The sequence below is a fragment of the Ambystoma mexicanum genome, chromosome 3q (genome assembly GCF_040938575.1).
Source record: "Ambystoma mexicanum isolate Mex_15411 chromosome 3q, UKY_AmexF1_1, whole genome shotgun sequence".
Lineage (NCBI taxonomy): Eukaryota > Metazoa > Chordata > Amphibia > Caudata > Ambystomatidae > Ambystoma > Ambystoma mexicanum.
Window position 1 is genome coordinate 626,168,183 of NC_090926.1, and position 17,354 is coordinate 626,185,536.

Genomic DNA, 17,354 nt, shown 5'->3' on the forward strand with positions numbered 1-17,354 from the left:
GCCCCACAACTAGTGGCCATGACAATATCATGATATAATACCGACTATTATACCTGGATACCCGGATACACCATATACTAGGCCACAGTGACAACAAAAAATGTAGTGTATTCCCACAAAATAGCAGGTCCCAGAAACACAAAACAATCACGTTAATTCTAAATAAGATGCTATGGGTCTTGGGCATTCACTGGGCCTGAATTGTATAGACATAAAGTTCTCTCAAATTGTACCTTTGCAAATATAGCACATTAGAGAAAGCTGAAACACACATGAAATTAAGAAGGCTTCTGGGAGAGGGTATTGTTATCAGCAATGTGCACAGAGTGCATGTAACTAAATTGTACATGGTAGTGTGATGAACCCGATGATGTCATCCCTCTTTTCCCAGAGGTAGCCTATGCCCATGTGGCCAGGGGATGGCAGCCGCTACCTGATCCTTACCTTAGTATCTATATGAGGGAGGACCACATGGGGAGAGGTGACCCTCAGGGGGAAGGACAGGCATCATCCGATGAGAAATTTTATTCCCCTTTTTCCTTTTAGGAATACCCCCTCCATTCTTCATGGCATATTGTGGTAACCCCCTTCAATACCCTACAAGACTTGCTGATGACATTATGCAATATGGCGTTAACCACATGTTCCAAGGGCTGGAACGGATGGTAATGGTTTGGGAGGACCCCGGGATGTTACCACCCATTCCAGCCCTTTGACCGGATGGTTAATGGCATTAACACCTGTGTAACTAGCACCCGCCATTAGCACCCAGTACTAATTGAAAGTATTTTTGTTCTGTGAATGGGTCGCCTCACTGCTCCATGTTCACGAAACGAAAAGACTGTTCACAGATGTCCACCATGGAAAGGAAAGAGGGGCTCAATACAGAGCCCAGACTCCCTTTCCCTGGGGGCCTCATGCATTAAGAAAATGGAGAGGTAGCATCAGCAGCGAATATGCCAACTCCGCAATGATGTAAGTGGGAGGGCGGTTAGTTAAAAAGGGGTCCAGGGTGAAGGGAAGATGGCGAATGGGGGAAGCAGCCATCAGGAGGCTTGGAATGCGGACTAACATCGGGAGATTTAGCCCGCATTACTAGCCTCCTAATTGGCTAAGGGATATGCTAATATCCTGAAAATAGAATTACAAAAACTAACTATCAATCCCACGTGTATGAATCCTTTAGAAATACTGGGATGGGGAGGAGGAATGGAGCTTTAAAGATCACTAGGGCACGGAATCCCACACCACGCTCCAGTTGTTTGAAGAATATACGCAATCCCGGGACATTTAAATCCCACCCAGCTGATGAAGGAGAGAGCGAGATACCTGACACAAGCAAGCAGCTTGTGTCGGAAGAAGCTTGAGGAAAGCCAGGCAAATACCAATGAAGGGGGATGAGCAGGCAAACTGGTGGCCAAAGCTAATGGGTGGCCGGTGATAGAGCTGGGACCAAGAGGCTGCCTGTCACCCTTGGTGACCAGACAGAAATCGGAGAAGAGGTCGAGCATTCTCCCGATTGACTGGCGAACTGAAGCATTCACAGTACGGCATGAGGAAGAGTGAAGCAGCCACACACAACGAGCGAGCCAGTCTGGGAAAGGTGGGCCCCCGGGGGGCTTCAGGAGGATTACCTCGCACAGGGGAAAGAGCTAAAAATGCGGCTTGGGGAGGGCGAGAAGCCCTGGAAGAGAGAGAATGTTGCAAGAAAGGTCCCCAACCACGTAGATGTCGAATGATTGTGAAAAGGTTTCGGCGTGAGAAACAGTGCGAGTCTGGGACCTGAATTCATATTGCGAGAGAGTTGTGTTATATTAGGAAGCCTTGGCAAGAGAGTATAGTAGGCAAAGCCAAGTGTGTAAAGAGAATCCCAAGGAAGGCACATGCCCTTGGGATTGGGAATTGAGTGAACTGTCTAAGAAACATCTGGCAGGAGTGTAGACCAGGCAAAGCCAAATCTGTGAAGAGTTTATAATGAACTTGATTATCCTTGTTGAACTGTTCTATGTGGTGGAGGGAACCTGGGGAAGGGAGTTATCCCCTGGAACTGTGAACACTATCAATTTGTAAGTTATCCTTTTCTTTTGGAACTTTGACGATTCATGCATGTTCAAGGCCAAACCAATACCCTTTGCACCTTAGAGTCCTTTTAGAATGGGAGGGCTATGATAGGATTTCAGACACAGGACATATTCCTTTGGACATCTTGACAGAGGACAGATGCTTAGTTTTTGGTTGAGGTAGGGAAATATATCCTAGAGCAGGGACAGTGAGGCATTGTCCAACCCCATATATTTTGAATAAAGGTTTATATCAATAGCTATGAGTCCTCTGTGCCTGCATCTCATTTCTGGTTCATCACAGTGGAGTCATGGTTCATGACCCTAGATACCGGTGGAAGATGACATACATTGTGTGACCATAACATGATCTTTGCTATATTTTACGTCTGTTCAATCTCTAGGTGTACCATACAAATCGTTTTAATGGTAAGTGAAATGGACCAACAGCAAATTTCTAGCCTAGCCCAGCTATATCCAGAGGTCTTCATTTAATCCCTCCACACAAACTCACATGGAGAGTTTGTGAGTCTCTGGTTTGTGGTGCCACTGACACAGAGCAATACATAGCAAGGGGGTGGGGGGCCTTCTTTTTGCACCAGGCCTCATCAAATGCTGTGACAGACCTGCATGCAAATACAGATACGAAAAAGCAATAGTTACATATGCACATATGCATGAGCATGTTCACAACTGACACAGTTATTGTTATGTTGTACGCTTGATGTGAAAGAGTAATTTTTGCCTAAACTCACACATTGCTAAGCCATGAATGAGTGCAGCTACTGTACCTCTGCAGTGTTTGCTGTACTTGAACAGCAATATCTTCTCAAATAACCTCAAAGTTCAGAAAGTGCAATCAATTAGATGTCAATTAAATGAATAATGTATGTAATACCTGCGCTGTGAGTTGCATTAATTCCATCTTCATTTGCAATACTAATAACAATGCACTATATCTCTGCCCTTTACAGAACTGCTTAAGGTGACACCATGTCCTCGAGGACACACAAGTGCGTCCTTTGTTTTCCCTCAGGTAAAAACAATGTAATTAGACAAATTGATTTATCTGGTTTCCATGTAAGCCTCGAAAATTGAGGCCCGACAATATGAAGTTATGCCATATCCCTACCCAGGGTAGCAACATTTACTAGGCAGTCAGCAGCGTGAAGGCATGCCCACAACTAGGGGTCTGGAGCCTTTCACTTACTTTATGTTTTCCATCTGCCCTAACTAGTATAGTCAAAGGTGAGGGACCCCTGCTTAATCTTTGCTGTCTCTTAGGATGTGAGTACAACTTTTTCTGCCATCTGGGTGCCGTGACTTTTTAGCATGACTTCTGAAGTGCATGACTGATTTATTTCACAGTTAGTGTAGTAGAAGAAACCTCACTATTATTAAATATACTTTATTTTGAGCTCTAATTTTGGAAGATGAGGACAGTATGATAAAATGTTCGCCGAGAATGAAATTCTTCGATAAAGCCCAGATTTGAGTCCAATCTGCAACTTACGTGCTTAACTAATTTCGTGTCAGATGTAGCTGTAATAAATATGTGGTAATATTTGACTTTCAAGAATACTGCATTCTTGAGAAGTAACTAAAGGAGATCTCAAACCAGACAATAAACCAACCTGATAAATATATACATCCAATAAAGAATCAGCAAGGGGGGGGGGCGAAGGCAGACGCAAAGAGGAAGATCTTGAGGTACTTCCGGAACCGGAGATGGTATTCCTCTGGCAGGGAGGCTATTCCAGAGGGAGGCCCAGCTGAAGGCAGAAATCTACCCCCAAGTTGTTTCTTGGAAAAATGACTGACCCTGAGTGAGTTAGAGGTAAAGGAGCGAAGAGCTCGAGAGGGGAGGTATTTACGGAGGGATAGCTGAAGCTGTTTTGGACACAGGCCCCAGAAAGCCTTGTGGACAATGCAGAGGGTTTTAAAATTAGATCTTGTAACCACTGGGAGCCAATGGAGAGATTTCAGAGCTGGAGAGATCCCAGGGCTTGAAGCCAAGGACAAGTCTTGCAGTCCTATTCTGTAATAGTTTCAGAGGGCAGAGAGAAGAGGCAGGTAGGAGGCTGTTGCAATAGTCCAACCTAGAGAGAACCAGAGCTTGTAAGATAGTGAGCTTCTGGGAGAAGGAGAGGAAAGGCAGAGTACCTCTGAGTAGGTGCAGTATGCAGTAGGAAGTTAGACTTTTTAAAGACTTCAGAGATGTGGGTGGAGAACAAAAGTATAGAACCTCGAGGTTCTTAGCTTCACAGGTGGGCGGAGGAGGGCCAAGAGAGGCCAGCCAGAGAGTGAGAGGAAAGTATGGAGAACGTGTGCCGATGAGGAGGATCTCAGTCTTGTTGGTGTTGAGACAAAGATCATTGGCGGAACACCAATCTTGAATGGCAGTAATGCAATTAGTGATGAGAGAGGGCAAGGAGGTGGCCGAGGGCAGCCTGAAGATGAGTTGAGTATCATCAGCGTAGCACTAGAAATTTGAGCAGAGAGAGGCAATGCAGTGGGCGAGAGTTGTCAGGTAAAGGGCTAAAAGCCAGGGGAGAGGTTGGACCCCTGGGGAATACCACAAGTAGAGAGGAATATAGATGATAAGAAGGACCCAAGTTTGACCTGGGAGGGTCGATCATAGAGGAAAGAGGTCAGCCATGCCAGAGCCTGATCAGTGATACCCAGGTTATCATGGACATGGTTGAGCAGGATGGTTGGGGTTTACTGTGTCAAAGGCAGATGAGAGATCAAGTAGGATGAGGACAGAGGGAATGTTGGAGTCAAGGTTGGAGACCAGATCTTCACAGATGTTCAGGAGAGCAGTTTCCGTGCTTCTGGCGGCTCTGAAGCCAGATTGGTGGTCATGGAGATGGCCACCAGAATTGGAATGAAGGTTAAGCTGAGAGATGACCAGCATTTCCAGGAGTTTGCCAAGAAAGGGAACAACAGAAATTGGGAGATAGCAGGACAGGAAGGATCGGCTGTGGGTTCACAAATGTACTTTCAAGACTTAAGACCCATAATGAAAGACACTTTGGGATAAGGTCACCTGCTTGTAGCCATTGAAGGACTCACGCATACACATGTTTTACATGCAGTCTGGAAAGACACAATGAAGTTACACAGAAAAAACAAACCCTTTTTCGTGTGTGCTAATTGATCAGCACCTTTCATGAAAAAGTGACATTTTATTGATTCATTTAGTTATTTATTAATGTTTAATTGTTTTGAGGAAGAAAAAAAAAACATTTGTGGGTGCTAACTAAGGCTTTCAGAAGCAAATCTACCAATTCATTCTTATCGCCCAAACATTGAAATGTGTCTGAGACAATGGTTACTTCGATGACTTTGCCTTAATATATAGCTACCCATTTAAATTATCTGATGATCACAAAGAGATTTTAAAGCAACATTTACCTTCACGTACATTGCCCTCTTTACAAAACAATCATGTCTTTAATACACATATTGCCGACTGAATCCTAAAAGTAGATAACAGAGTACCTTTCTGGTGGAAATGGAATCTCAATAAGAACACTGCAGGGTGAACATCTTTTGTTGGCGCCACGTGCTATGGTGCTGGCGTTTCTCGGGAAGGCAGGGGGACTCCTGGGCCCTCTGCCCTTAGAGAAAAAAGGAAATCAGTCCTGGAAGGAAAGGGCTGCATGAGCGGAGGGAGGGGGGCGGTTAGGGGGGAAGTTGTGAAAGGAGCGATACAACACAAAGAAATCCAGGCTAAAATCAGGTCCTCTTTGAAAGAGCTTTCTTCGCGGAACCCGTCTCTTTCCTTGCTTCCAACGGTGGCTTTTGCTCGTTATCCGTGCATTTTTTCCTAATATTATTTTTGCATTTTTTTATGTTGGCTGTTGTGTGTATTAGAAAAATGTCTTGTGACTTTCGGCAGTGTTGTTTTAATTTAAATGATCTGGTATGGTTGTATTCATTCTATTGTTGGCAGAATTGTGTAACGTCCTGTTACATATTTTTGGTGAAATTGTATTTCTAAGGACACTCCTATTTCTCAGGTATAGAACCAGAATTATTTGCATAGCCTTTTAATTCCACAGTCTCGATTACACAGTGTAATCCTCTAATTACCAGGCATGTGGGCTCTCCTGTCAAGATGGTGGTGCACGCTGATCCTGCCCGGCATTAATCCCTGCTTTCGGTGCACACCAGGATCACACTGAAGATGCAGGCCCACAGGTAGAGATGAGAAGGGAGGGCACCCTTGCAGGCTCCGGTGGCAGTAACAGGAATGGTCACTTGCATGGTGGGATGCAGAACATGGGTGCCTACTTTTGGCATTAGTGAATTAGCTCCTCCTCCCCTCCCTTGAACATGGGCAAGCAACTGAACTGGACCACTTCCCCGATGGAAATGGTGCATTTTAGAACAGATTCTACAGAAGGAATTTGAAATAAAAAACTAAAGGATTTATATGTTTAACTCAACCATGTTCGGACTGGCCTATAAGGCAGTTGGGCAATGGCAAGTGTTCACCCAACAGTCTAGTGGGGGGCAGTTCTTTTAGTCAAAGTGGACCAGTTTGATGAGTTACATCACTGTGCAGCTAGATGTTTTGACCACTGTTAATGAAAGATGTTCTCTAAAATGCACAATTTGAGCATACTTTACAAAAAACTCCCCGTAGGAATTACTGAAAAAGACATAAATCACCATTTGTGATTGTGGGCCAATTTTTCGTTCCATTTGTACCTGAACCAATTTTGTGACCCAATCCGAACCCCAATCTCAGCATACAATATCTCAGCAACAGTCATCTAACCTGCTGTGCTTCCTTTCAAATGATTTTGGGTACTGTCACTCATCTATGAAACAGAAATAAGCATTGCAGTAGGATCCCAGATGATGAGTCCATTGCATTAAACTGTGCAGTAAATACTGGGGAGGAAGGATAGCTTAGGGGCAATGTGTTTGTCTTGAAAGCAAGACAACACAGCGCAACACAGGTTGCAATCCCGAACCCGCGCTTAGAAACCACTCGCTGGTATTAAGTGCATTATAAAAGAACAATTATAATTATTATTACACACATAGCTAAAAAAAAATCATAGTTGATCTACTGCAAAATTGACAGTGAGTGCAGTTTAATTTGAGAAATACAGTAGTGAGTTGAAAAGTGGGGTTGTTATAGAAGCAAAGTTCAGTTGCCCCTTTTTCTGTTGTGAGTTTGCAACCTATGATAGTCATTCTTGTAATGGCGGTTGAATTAATTAATTTTGTTCAGGATTGATGCAATATTTAATTGCTAGATCACTCAGCCACTTGTGAACTCTATCCCATTACCTAGCTAGAGGTGAGAGGATGCTGTGCTTTGCAAAACATGCCATCTGGTGTCCATTCCCTCAGCAAGACAGCATGCATCAACTTCCGCAATCCATTATCGCACATATTTAGCTTGTAGTATTTTCCATGATCCTCCCTTGGAGGTCAATGGGTTTGTATTTTGTGAGAAATTCGACCATGCGCACGGGCAGAGTGTGCATGCCGGTCTTTTTGTTGGGAGATTAACCTCTGAGGACTGTGTGAGGCCATTCCGATTGTTGTCCAACTGCTTCCCGCACAAAACGCATAGTCGCATGTACTCCGGAAAGACACATCCTACAGGCACCGTCTTCCCTGGTCATATTCAGCCCCCCAAGGACGGGGAAAGGCACACCTTCCTCCAAGCATGGGCAGTCCGATTTAAATATCAAAGGCTCAATGGTTCTGCTTTCCTTTGTCCTCCAGCTGGTGACAGTGCATACTAATGAGAGATAATTGAAGCAAGCCTGAAGGGCGAGGCTAATACCCCTTTGGTATGCAAGGTTTCAACTTGAAGCTAGTTCCCACCCCTCTGTATGAAAGGCAGTGAAATGCATGTCTAGGTCCACTATTTACTGTAGGCAAACCCCTGCAGATCTGACCCCTTTCTGAGGGGAGAAGTATGTGGTTTGGGGGATTGGGGGAGACAGGAAGTCTGCTCCCATCACAAACATCAAGGGAACCTTGCTCTTTAATCAAGAGTCACAGAGGGCTTAACCAGAGAGACACTTTGATCTACAACAGACAGGGAGATGGGTTGGACTTAGGTATATGTTGCCCCCCCCTTGTCTGTCCTGTTGCGGAGCACTCTGGTCCTGACCTCATTCGTAACAGAAGATTGCTGCTGGGGACTCAGGATTGGTTCATTAAGGTAGGCTTAGGCTGCAGCAATCACTGGGGCCCATTTGCCTTTAAAAGAGGGCTGAACCCCTCCCTTAGCAGATCATCTGAGGACTTTGAAAGGAGTAAGAAGGACTCATTTGGACATGGGCTACAGTCTATCTTACATTCTCTGCCAGTGAAGGAAGGCCAGGAGTTCCAAAAGGGAAGCAAGATCACTCCCCTAAACATCTCCAAGGGAACAGAAGGAGATTCTGGACTCAGTGGACCCATCCAGCAGCTCCAGAACTGGTAACCAGACAGCACACAGCATGTTCTGCTAGGTTCTGCCATCAAGCTTCCTAGGTGTGAAGTGACTGAGAGTATCTGAACTAAGGACAAGTGCATTGCCTGCAAACACTCTCCTGAGCTTTGGGACATCCGCTTTGAAAAGAAAAGAGCCTTGTGAAAAAGCTAGGAGGAGTGCCTTGCAAGCATCATCCAGCATCCATCTTTTAAGGACATTTTCAAGACAGTCTAGTCCTCGAACCGCATTCAGCTGCAACTGCTGTCACGCCGCAGTCACCAGAGCCGTCTGAGATACCTCGACCAGCATTTCAGATCTGCCAACCAGCACAAAGACAACAATTCTTGGCCTGAGCCGCTGCGCTGGACAGCCTGCAGACTTCCGTCCATCCTCGCTTGGCGAACTGCTGACGCCTAGTATCCGCAGCTGTCTCTTGCCACTAATTCTGTTTCGAGAGCTGCAAATCGCACTGGAAGTGTCTCGACATTGTCAAGCAACAAGAACTTCGTCAGCACCAGCTACATTGTTATCCTGCCCCCCGTACCCCCCCTGGTCCTTCTCCGAAGGCCCCTAGAGACAGTTACAACACTTTGCCTGTTGGTGCTGAAACTGAATAACCTTGACCTGTAAGACTGATTACTTTTCCAACTACCCTCCTGTCAGTATCCAGAGTGCATCCCTTTTTGTATGTTAAACTGTTCTCTGTGTTCCTTTACACGGTGGTCGTATTTGAAGTGTGCTAGAACTGTCTGTTGTAGTAATAATAAAGTAGATATTTTTTATACAAACCTGATTGGACAGTCCCTTTTATCATTGGATAATAATTGTGTTTTCACTTTGTTGCAACTAACCAACGATCCACAACCTGGCGGACATAAGCCTGTTGTTCTGTCCATGTTACCAAAAACTGGAGAAGGAGGTCTTATAATTCAATGTATTCCAATCTGTTCGGATCCCTTCTGGTGTGCTAAAGGTGTGGGGTTGATTGATGGTTTAGAAACCGATATTCATCCCTGGACCACTGGTACCCCAGAAGTTTATTTGTCACATATTTGCTTTATGAACTAGCAATCATGCTTTAAGCAACCATCGTAAACTGACATGGAACAGGCTTACCTTGCATGAATGGGAATCTGTTACCCCATATGAGTCATGTTTCGTGGCTCACATGTCTAAAATACTTAAGTGATTGGAGGGAAAGAATAGTTTGCAGACTGCCATGCGGCAAACCTAGAGGGTTGAACGTTGGGTCATGTAGAACATAAAATGAAATCCAGTACACGATGCCCTATTCTGAATGTGTGCACAATAAAGTGACCCTTTACATATTCAATTTGAGCTATTCTTGTCTTTCTCAAGCCCTGTCCTGACTTCACCTTTATTATTCTCCTCAAACCATATGGCAATTTCCATTTTCAGAAACCACTACCTTGCCATTTAATCTATTTTAACCAAGAAAAGACAGCTGCTCAATTGAGACATGTTGATAGTACAGAATGTATCTTGCGTTTTAGTTCTATCAGCCTAAAATATGTTAAGGCATTTCTTTTTCCATCTGCTCCTATAATGTTTCGGGTGCACAAGCAAAGGATAGTCACAGCTTTCATGTTGGGTTTGATAAGAGAACGTGGAAAATGTTGCTGACAAGATATGAATGTTATAATTTAGCCTCCGCGCTGATAACAAAATTAACTCCTCTAGTCACTCGTATGCTGTCAATGGAGTTTTATTATGTATAACACTAATAAAAGCCATTCAATTGCAGCGAGCATCTACAAGAAACCTTGCATTCGCTCGCATTGCATCACGTATAGTCTCATCAATATGCTTCACTTTTGAGTCTATATATCTGTGTGCGTATGCATTGCTTAGGAAGTAACAGTGATCCGTAAAACAAGGGTAAACCGTATCAGCATTCAATATTGTGCATGCAATTATATGGATAGAACATTTAAGAAACAGAAGGATATGGAGAGATGGAATATATAGGGCTACTGGCAAGGGATTTAGGTTGCTGGGAAAAGACGGAGTGTCTCTGGTTGGGGTGCTTACACACATTTTCTTCCATAAAGTTAAATACGAGCAGGTTTCCAACAATCTCACCTACCTAACTGCATTGTTCAGTCCCTAGATAAATGCTTATAATGGTTAATTACGTCAAAGCCATTTGATTAATTGTATCATGATTTGAGTACATAGTCGATCTAGCTTTGTGTATGTTTTGTTGTGTTTATTTCATTGCATTTGTTCTTAGTGTAAACGTTTCTTGTAAACTGTAAAATACATAAACAAAAAGAAATGGTTCAGTCCCTTGTCCTGCATCGGAAAACGCTAATCCTGCCATCTTCTGCTTCGGGGGATGAGCGGGTGATGAGCGAAGGGTTGAAGGGTTGCCATATGGTAAGATTGTAGAAGCCCTCCACAAACTACATGCCAAAAGCATAGTATCCACCTGTGTCACGCTGAATCAATATCCTGATCTGCAGGACCTGCTCATGGTGGCACAGAGCAGGTTCGGTGGGCACCGGTGCCCTCTGACAGCTGCAATGAAAGTCAAGTTATTGCAGCCAAGGGACTGCATTTAAGAAATGCACCCATGTTCTCAAAAGCTCATAACTATGTCAGTTACTTCCATGGTGATAGTTGTGAATTATAAATTGGCCATACCTGAGTTTAAGGTTGGGTTGCTAGTATCTTATATATTAATCAAGGCCACATCAAATTGATATCACACATGTGCTAGCCCTGTGAGGTCAGCTTAGCAGTGGAAGGTTTGTATTCTGATCGGACAGCCTGGCCCTGCCTGCTTGCAGGGCAAGATACTGAATACTTGGGGCTAGCCTTTGATCCTTTTGATGTCTGCTAACACCTCATTCCAACAGGACAGACATCCAGCAGTCACTGTCTTGGAAAACAAATATCAAGTGGCACACCCATCTTAAAAGGACTGTACACCAGGGTGCTGCATACCAAAAGGTCATTAGATAAAATTGACAAGGGAAGGTTTGGAGTTAGTGTAGGCAGTGAAAGATCATTACAGTTGGGGAAGATTCCACCATCTTCATCTATCTCTATCACTATCTTTCATTCATATCCCCTGGACTTCCTTTAGAACAAAGCAGTCTGAGTGTGATGTCAGAAGGCAACAACAACCTGTCTCAAGAAAAAGGATTGGACATCTTAAACCACACTTGCTTCAGCGCACTCACCTGTGGACTTTTGCCTTTAAAAGAAGGCGTCTCCCAATCCTTCTCTGATTCACATTTGGACAATCTCCAATTAATTTTAACTTCTTTTGGGAGAGTTGATCTTTCCCAGTCCCTTAGTGATTTTGAAAGATAATCTCCTCAAAAGAATTCAAAACCACTTTTGTGAAGAAGAGGCAGTCCAAGGCAGAGGAATGGTCTGCTCTCTGCCCACTCCAGGGAACAGTGGGGTGATTGTTGCTGAGTACTATAACCTGCCACTCTGCACCAATCCTGACTAGGCTGGGAGAGTGTAATCTGAAATAAGTCATCCTGTCCTAGAGCCCCTGAATTGGTTCTCACAGAATCCATAGACCAGATCAGCCATACCATCCTGTTCTGCTACATCAAACCAGTTGAACAACATTGAAATCATGTTCACTGCACTCGAACCAGACGACTCACCTGTGCTGCTTTTCGCACTCCATCAATTTTGAAATACCGCTGGATTGAACCATTTGAACCAGCTCACTGATGCAAAGTCAAACACCTAACTGATTCAGTTCGAACAACACGCTCATTGCCCTAGATTGATGCAGATCTTCCAACCATGCATCGGAGCACCAAGGTCGCTGCATCAGACCAACGGCCCTCAAATCGAACTTTTGAAATTCCCATCACTCTCAATCCCGAACCAGCGGTTGCCAATGTCTTGAACTGCCTCAACTCATGATCTTACCCTGATAAACCATTCACACTGCACAGCCAGGCCAACACATGTGAACCGCTTACAGCTTTCGATTCAAACAAAATAAATGCAAGCTCATTGTAAGTGAACCTGGTTTGGTCCGACAACCACATTCAAACAGCATTGAGTTACTTATTCTAACCAACCAGATGCCAGCTCGATGTTATACAATAAGCATTGCATATTTAAATTGGCATATGGTGACTAAGTGATTTGCTCAGACTGAATCAGTATGTTGTCAATTTTGAAGCTGGGATTGGAATTGATGTCTGCAGTTTCAAATCTTAGTAACTTATCAAAAACACACCACATCCCCTTCTATAGTTGCATACACCAACTTTACTATGATCTTCCACTTTTCCTATTATATGTGCATTCTACTTGTATCCTTATCACTGTAGCACATAAAGGGAAGCTGAAGGGAATGAGCCAAGTGCTCAAAAGTCCTGCCACAATGACATTTTCTAAGAAAGATAAGATTTGCCTGAAATGAGTGTACACATATTTGCATTCCCCTCTGCAGGCAGGAGAACTGAAATAGAGCTTTATGAGTGTGTTTAAGGCAATCTCCAAGGTAAACTATATTTAATATATTTACTCACATCACCTTCTTTATCAGGTGCCAGATGAGGAAGACCAAAGCCTCTTTAGGTAAGCAGAAGTGGATGCAAGTGGAAGGCCCCCTGGAGGCTATTTGGTTTCTTCCAAGAAATAATTATGAAAAAGATCCAAATTCTCTGCCATCGAACTGGATTGTAAAATTAAATTTCCTGAGTGCTCCGAAATATATATGGGAGACAGCAAGGGTTATTTAAGAGGGTGATTGGGAGGTCAAAGGATTGTGGCAAAGCCCCCCCAATAAATGCATAGAGATTGGGTGTAAAAATCTAAGTTTGAGGAACCTGTCGCATATCCATGAATGGCTGATAGATTGCCCAAAGAGCGCAGAGACGATACACAATACACCCCAGTCCACGATAGTAAGTGAAATACAACAGCACATACACAAGGACAATGTTTAATCGCACAACATTTTAAGTAACTGCCACTTGATGTAAGGAGTTGCTGAATGCTGCAATACATGGCATTCGATAAAGTGATTAAAAAAGAGAATATGCTTATTGAGAAGCTTATTACAGGGTAAGAAGCAGCAATCCAGTATATATACATTTATGAAGGTGTTGAAAAAATTACTTTTCAAAATATAAACATACATGTACTATGTCTTGTTAGGTGTAGCTATTGTTGAAGCTGCAAATAGAAACCTTGGATAGTTTCACATTAGTTTTGGATGTAGGTGGCTGTGAGCAGCAGGAGATATGTACTTTGACAGTTCAAGAGTACATCTTAAGTGTTGAATTTAGGTAACAGTGTTACAATTAGAGTTTTTGGATATGATTGGTGAATGGATGTGCGACTGTTTGAAAGCAGCCAATAAGGAAATGTTACAAACATAAAAGTAAAAAGGGTACAAGGGCTGCCCTATGCTACAGTGTCTGCGGACACTGCAGTAGTCTGCAGACACTGCACATGCCATCCGGGTCCTTTAAGGATGCCTGGCATGGAAATAGGACTGCGCAGACTCTGTACAGTCATGGGTGTCCACGTACATAGAAGATCAGCCAATCAGGTTTCTTGGTTGTGGTGTGTAGGAATTCAGGGTTGCAAGAGTTATCTTTGTTGTGTGCAATGAATATGGCTATGGCTTTGAGGAATAGGGATTGGTGAATCTTGGATCCATTGGTTGAAGTTGTATTGTGGATTACCTGTGAATATTGGATTTGAAGAATTTGATGTTTCCTGGTTTGGAGTTTGAGAAATGAGGTGGCTTGTCTGCTCCCATTTAGTAAAAGTATGGTTACTTTGAAGCATCCAGAAATAATTGTAGTTCACTGTGGAGGCAACAGTTGGGGCTCTGTCACTGGAATTTCACTAGAGTTTGCAATGAAGGATTAATTTGCAAAGTTAATGGAACTTTTCCATGTTCAAAGATTGTGTTTTCTCGGATAGCTCAAAGACAAATGTGGAAACGTTCTAATGTATTTTCTTCAAGCAAGGCGTAATGTGAACAAAGCTGTATGTGCATTTTTGCATGATTTTGGAATGACATCTTTTCATATTGAAAATATCAAGTTTGATAATGTGGATATGTTTTGTGGAAATGGAGCGCATTTGACTTAAGTCAGAAACCAGATTTTTCTTTTCAATATACAAAATGCATTGAAATAATTTCATGTAATATGTCTTAAAGTATGTTTTTAGTAGTTGTAGTACATAAAAACAAAAACAGAAAGCAATTTAGAAGCAGTTTTTGTGAAAGTTAGAAAAAATAATGTGCACAGGTTATCCATGACTAAGTATAATGTTGCACTCAGTGCATTTCACATTGGCAACCCAAGCCTTTGGTACACCGCCAACAGTGGTAAAAAAACACCACACCAATGATTCTTTACAGGTGCTGGAGGTAGGCACTGCCTCTTCCTCTTCATCCTTTTCCTCATCATCCTCTTCTGCTAGTCTCTGCCTGTTCCCCTGTCCAGGTCCTTCAGGTTATTGTGGTGGTGGTGGTGGACCCTGGGAAGGAGGGATGACCACAGCAGATGTCATTGCTGTAAATGAAGCTGCTGTCTCCTGGATTGCCAGATTGAGAATGACTAAAAGTAATGGGTGAGGGGGGGGGGGTGGTGGGTCCCTAGATGAAGTGTCCGTGGAATGCCCAATGGTCTGCCAATTACCAAGTCAAAAACAAGTCTTGGAAAGGTGTAGCATGTTGACAGATCAATTAATAATAGGTCTAGAAGCTCTGGAAGGGAACACCTTCAACTTGAAATACCCTAGATTGGGCGAACATGCAGAATTCAAACTGTCTTCTGTGACAGACACTGTCTGCAAACATGCCAACACATTGTACTTGCTATTTGGTAAGAGTTTATTTTGAAATTATATCCTGGTGTATTTGAGACTGTTTGAAGAGTTGTACTGAAGTGATAATATGAGGTGTAAAGTTATGGTTTGTGCTTGGTGCATTCCTTTCTATTGTGTGCTAAATCAAAACATAATTTTTAAATTTTAAATGATGAATTGTACAAAAAGGTATATTTGGGTGTATTTAATAATTAAGTACAGTTGTTTTATGTATACATTATTGTTGGTTGAAGGGTACAACATGTTATGTTGTCCACTGTGCTTCTGGGTTTTGCTCATGCTACCTGATGTCCACAGACTTTCACACTGTGTGCAGACTCTGGAGGAGCTACATTGTTGGCGAGTGTGATTTTTAGGTGTAATCATTAAAAATAGGTATAAGGCACTTGTAGCAAATTAAGGGGGTCTGATGAAAACCTATGACGTTCATTGAAACACTTTGTTAAAGGGACATTATGGTTAAGTTGCACTAATTAAAACCTATGAAACTCAGATAAAAATATATGGTTAAAGGGACTTTATGGTTACAAGTAAAACCAAAAACCCCTTGAAATTCACCAGTTATGGTAAGCTAAGCAAACATAACTCGCGCCACTACAGTGCACTGCTAAGACTGACACCCAGGACATCAACAGTGGTGTTGCGTTTTATGGTTGCCTAGCTTTCCATAACTGGCAAATTTCAAAAGTTTTTCGGTTTTACTTGTGGACATCACGCCCCTTTAATAACGTTTTTTCACTATACATATGTAGGAAATCCATTTGAGCCAAGTGACACACTGCCATGTGCCCCTAGGCAGTACACCTCCAGCTCTGAGCCACAGAACAAGACATTGTGGGTATGCAAATCAGCACAATTGCACACTTTACTCTGGACTATTGTTCTAATGCTGTTTGGGTTGCTAATGTCATATTCACACACATTGTAAGAGTAAATCATGCCCTGACACACAATACCAAACATGGCAATGGAGATACATCTCATGACTGTGTCTGTTTCATCTTAATTATTGGGATAACTGTGGTTTGTAGATGTGTGTGGGCTGAGTACGCTTCTAGCCACTATGTATCCATGTACTCCGGTGGGGCAATAGTCATTTTTCCACAGTCACAATCTAGTATTATGGGCAACAAACATAGTAAGGTCAGTTCCTTTAAGACTTTTTAGCACAAAAAAAGTCAATTGCAATATGCCCAGATGGCACTGTAAGGCACTATAAGGGTATATGTATATATATATATATATATATATATATATATATATATATATATATATACACTCTCTTAGCAAGCTCAGATTACAGTATGCCTATTAAGTACAGTTAGAGCTGACACCTTCATGCTCAGTTAACACAGTAAGATAGGATACTGTTATGCTCAGCTATCAAAGTAAAGATCTTCCCGTTTCCATGCTAATGCCAGATTCCTGTCTGTCACCCAAGCATGATAAGGCAAGATTTCACTAGGTCCAGTTTACTCTGGATGTGGCATATTATAACACTCCTGGTCAGTATTGCAGTGACAGAAGCAATTATGTATAATTACCACAGTAAGACACAATTAGATTGAGCCAGATAAATGACTTATTCCAACGTGACAAGTTAATACAAAAAGAACAGATTTCCAGAATGAGCATATGCCTCTGTATCTGTAGATTTCAAGGTTTAATTAATAGAGTATGAATAAATAACTCTGAGCTTGCAGTAGGGGTAGGATCAAATGAAAGGGGTGGCATTTAGGGTCCAGACAAACTGTTTGTGCAGTGGGTTGTGGGGGGGGTTCATACTGATCAGGTATCTTTTATGTTCATAGGAAAGTGGCATTGATGAGTACTGGGGCCATTGGGTTGCCAGGACCATGCCTATTCTTCTTTGGAAGTTGTTTGGCTGTGAGGGAAACTGACAACAGAGACATGTTTTGTGTGTAAACTGGAAGTGGCATGAGAGAGCAGCAGGCCAATGCACGGGGGATGACAGTGGAGTG

The 17,354-nt window shown here is 42.8% G+C and overlaps 1 protein-coding gene across 4 annotated transcripts in view; it reads right to left on the minus strand.

The window, feature by feature from the left end:
• Positions 1-17,354, minus strand: part of SHISA6 (shisa family member 6) — a 1,483,380-nt gene that overhangs the window by 586,195 nt on the left and 879,831 nt on the right. The window lies entirely within an intron of this gene.